The sequence below is a fragment of the Octodon degus genome, unplaced genomic scaffold, assembly GCF_000260255.1.
Source record: "Octodon degus isolate 3935 unplaced genomic scaffold, OctDeg1.0 scaffold00265, whole genome shotgun sequence".
Taxonomy (NCBI): Eukaryota; Metazoa; Chordata; class Mammalia; order Rodentia; family Octodontidae; genus Octodon; species Octodon degus.
This window is the reverse complement of record NW_004524841.1, coordinates 2196858-2200493: the sequence shown is the minus strand read 5'-3', so window position 1 is coordinate 2200493 and position 3636 is coordinate 2196858. Positions and strand designations below refer to the sequence as shown.

General features: G+C 38.0%; 1 non-coding gene across 1 annotated transcript; it reads right to left on the bottom strand.

Annotated features, from left to right (window-relative positions):
* Positions 1–2718: 2718 nt before the first annotated feature.
* Positions 2719–2820, bottom strand: LOC111814081. The gene has a single exon (XR_002819154.1). It is a non-coding gene; the product is annotated as a U6 spliceosomal RNA (small nuclear RNA).
* Positions 2821–3636: the final 816 nt, after the last annotated feature.

Here is a 3636-nt window from a genome sequence, read left to right as displayed (position 1 = left end):
AAAATCTCATCATATACAACCTTGAAGCAGGACAGTCCCACAATATTCCTTTTCCTGTCTCTTGCTTTCATTCACCACCCCCTTCTTCTTGAACAACCACCTACCCGAGAGGCATCATAGCAGTAAGTGGCATGTCATGACAATATCACAGCTGCTTTTAAAGATGAGGATTGTTACTAGGCAAAATTATTTGTTCAAGGTAATGTCACAGGACAAGAACAGCAAGAAGTTGGGATTTGAACCTACATATCTTTGAATCTGGCCTGAAATCTGATCTCTCAATAATTATGCTACACCGAATCTCCTAGTTTCCTCACTAATTAAAGTATCATTAAGACACTACTAAGTTAATTGACCTTTAGTCAAATATGGCATTAGACTTTTAGAGTGGAAGAATAAAAAATACATTTCATAAGAATAATGATAAATAATAAGATGGTTTTGGAGTTAGTAGGGTAAAGCTTTATAGTGAGAGAGTTAAGGAAAATGTCTAATTTGTACTTGAGTTTGAAGAGTACACTTTTTAATATACCAAAAAGAGCAGAAGAGAATTACATAGTCAGGAAGTATGTGCTTTTTTGGAATGAACAGCAACTAAAATTGAGGCAGAATAAAATATGGCTGGAAAGGCCTTGAATGCCAGACTGAGTCATTGGAATTTCTCTTGGTAGATAGATGGTGGGTTCATGATCCTGGTAGTCCTTCAGCACAAGGGTCACTTGAGAGCTCTTTTATATGAAGGTGATATGAGTATCTTTTGGGTGATCTGGAGGTTGGAGGACTAGAGGTCAAATTAGATTGGAAGGGGGCCAGGGAGATGGCTCAGTGTAATAAGTGCTTCCCTGGCAAGCACAAGGGTCTGAGTTCAATCCCTGGTTCCACCAAAAAAAAAAAAAATTAGATTGGAAGCTGATGTGATAGAACCATTGTGAAGTGGCACAAGAGTGTTGCAACTTGGTGACAGTGGGAGTGAGAGGACCAGGGCACCAGGACTATAAGAAGGACACTTCACTCAATAGTTCTTAGTGGTCATGGATGTTGATAGCAACAATGGGAGAAGAATAAAATTATTTCCATTATAGATCATGAGAAAGATGGTGTTATTAATAAAAGTGCAGAAGTAAAGAAAAATATTTGCATTGGATATATAATGCATAATGTGATTTTCATGTAGCCTAATTTTGGATTTTTCAAGTGAAAATATGAGTGATATCCAGGAAAAATGTACAACTAATTAAAAAAATATGGTCAAGGGGTAAAAAGAGATGTCAAAACTGGATACACACACACACACACACAAAAAAAAAAAAACAAACAAACCTGGATGCACAGATTTATCTACACAAAGCAGCAATGTTCAGTCTATTTAATCAGCCTGGCTGTTTCGTATTAGTCAGGGGTGGTGGGGTCCTGGCATTCATGTAGTTTGTAACGTTTTCCATTAAAGAATCTAACATATCACCAGATTTGACAACTGCTGACTGGTCACAAGTCATGTAATTGGTTAGGATTTGAAAAAGAGAGTAGAGTTAGATAAAAAGTGAATAGTGGAGGCTGTTGTGGCATCTGTTTTCAAGAAATAGAAGAGGAGTCAGACAAGAGGTGGTCAAAGAGGTGGAGAGAAAACCAGAAAAAAAGCCAGAGGGTTGAGAGAAGTCAAGAATGAGGAATTGGTATCACATGCAGAGAGAGCAGTTGAGATCTGAGAGTAATAGAAGCGAGGGGCAGTGATCAGAGGATGTAGCATAACTTACTTTGCTTACTGTTCTTTTCTGGCTGAGTTATGGAGACACAGTTTCATGGAAAGGGCTGGTAACTGTGAAAGTGGCTAATGTGACAGTCGACTGAGTTGTAATACTTGACATAAATGGAATGATTTGAGAATCTTTTTTTTTTTTGGTGCAAGGTCTCACTACACAGCTTGGACTCATAGTGATCCTCCTGATTTCTGCCTCTCTAGTGCTGGGATTACAGGTGTCCACCACAGGTCTGGAGTCCATCGCCAGCTCAGTGTGCCTGGGGGTGGGGCCGGCATGGCATGCCATGCCAGGGATCGAATGAGTTCAGAATCTAGGCAGAGTTTAGTTTTGGAGTTTAAGATTTAAGAAATCTGTGTGATGCATCTGCGTGATGGGAAAGTTTGGTCCTGCAGGGGAGGAGAGGCCCACTTTGTTTTAGGGGTTAGGTTAGAAAATGGCAGTCAGTGATTGGTGGAATTGCATGTGCATGATAAAATAGGCACAAAGGACGTTCCCAGGCCAGGTGCCTGAAGTTTCAGGAACTCATGGGAGTAGCTGAGAGGTTGGTTGGGAAAAGAAGAGTGCTTTATGTAGTGTCAGGAGCTTCAAAGGAGAGGTTATTGTCAAAGGATAACTTTATATCTGTCTAATGTTTATGGACATGGCAGCATAGAGCTTGGAGAGCCACCCAGCAGGCCCTTGGGTACATGGTTCCGAGGGTGAGAGTCAGCATGTTTGTTTCTTCTCAGGGACTCTGTCACTTTTTCAATTTCTCTGTGTTAGAATTGACTGAGAATTGCAATTTTCCCATCGGTTACTCTTTTTTTTTTTCCTGAGAATTAAATTATTAACATTGAAATGTAAAATAAAGAGAAAAGAAGAAAAAAAAATGAAATGTAATATTTCAGATCACCTGCTTGGTGAGACTGGATGTTTTTTGAGAATCAAACAGGAATTAACTTTATTAATATAAGAAAGTAAAAGCATGGAATGGTTCAGGAATTTGCAAGTCATCCTTGTGCAGGGGCCAAATTAATTTCTATCGTTCCAACTTTAGTCTAGGTGCTGCTGAAGGGAGCGCAGCCTGGGCTTGAAAGTGTTTTAGAGAGGGAAAAAATGCTTGAGATGCTTTATTCTTTTTTGCTTTTTAAGGTATTTTTCAGACAGAATTTCACTGTGCAGTTCAAACTGGCCTTGAATTCACTTTATAGCCCAGGCTGACCTTGAACTCAGTGATTCTCCTGCCTTGGCTTCCCTAGTGATGGAATTACAGGTGTGTGCCACAGTGTCTACCTTAAGATATCTTACTCCTTAATTACATTAAAAGTAGGATGAGAAAAAAAAAAGTAGCTTGAGAACTTAAATCTTTTTTTTTCTTTTCTTTTTTTTTTTTTTTGCAGTACCGGGGATTGAACTCAGGACCCTCCACATGCCAGGCAAGCATTTATTCTACTGAGCTATCTCCTTGGCCCCTGGAATCCTTGTAAAGCATCTATAAATGGTATTAGTAAATGATATTTCATGGGTGAGCAAAATTTTAATTAAGATAAAACTAATATTCTTTTTTTTAAATAATTTTATTGGGAAACAAATAGCAATGAGACACTTTTAAAACCAATTAGGACAGTTTCAATAATTAATACATTGCATATTGTTGTCTTTGTAGTGGTTATTCATAGTACAAGATGCAGACATGATATCCTGTCCACAAACACTATTAGAACAAATCTTTCTATTCATTGAATTAAGAGAAAGTAGCTATATATCTATCATATTTTGTATATACGGATACAAAATGGTCCTGCATTTGTATCCCTTTTTTTGTTTAGTTTTATCAGAGAAGTGTATTCCATTGTCATTTAAATACTGTAGGTACATGAATTCAGTAAAATATTCC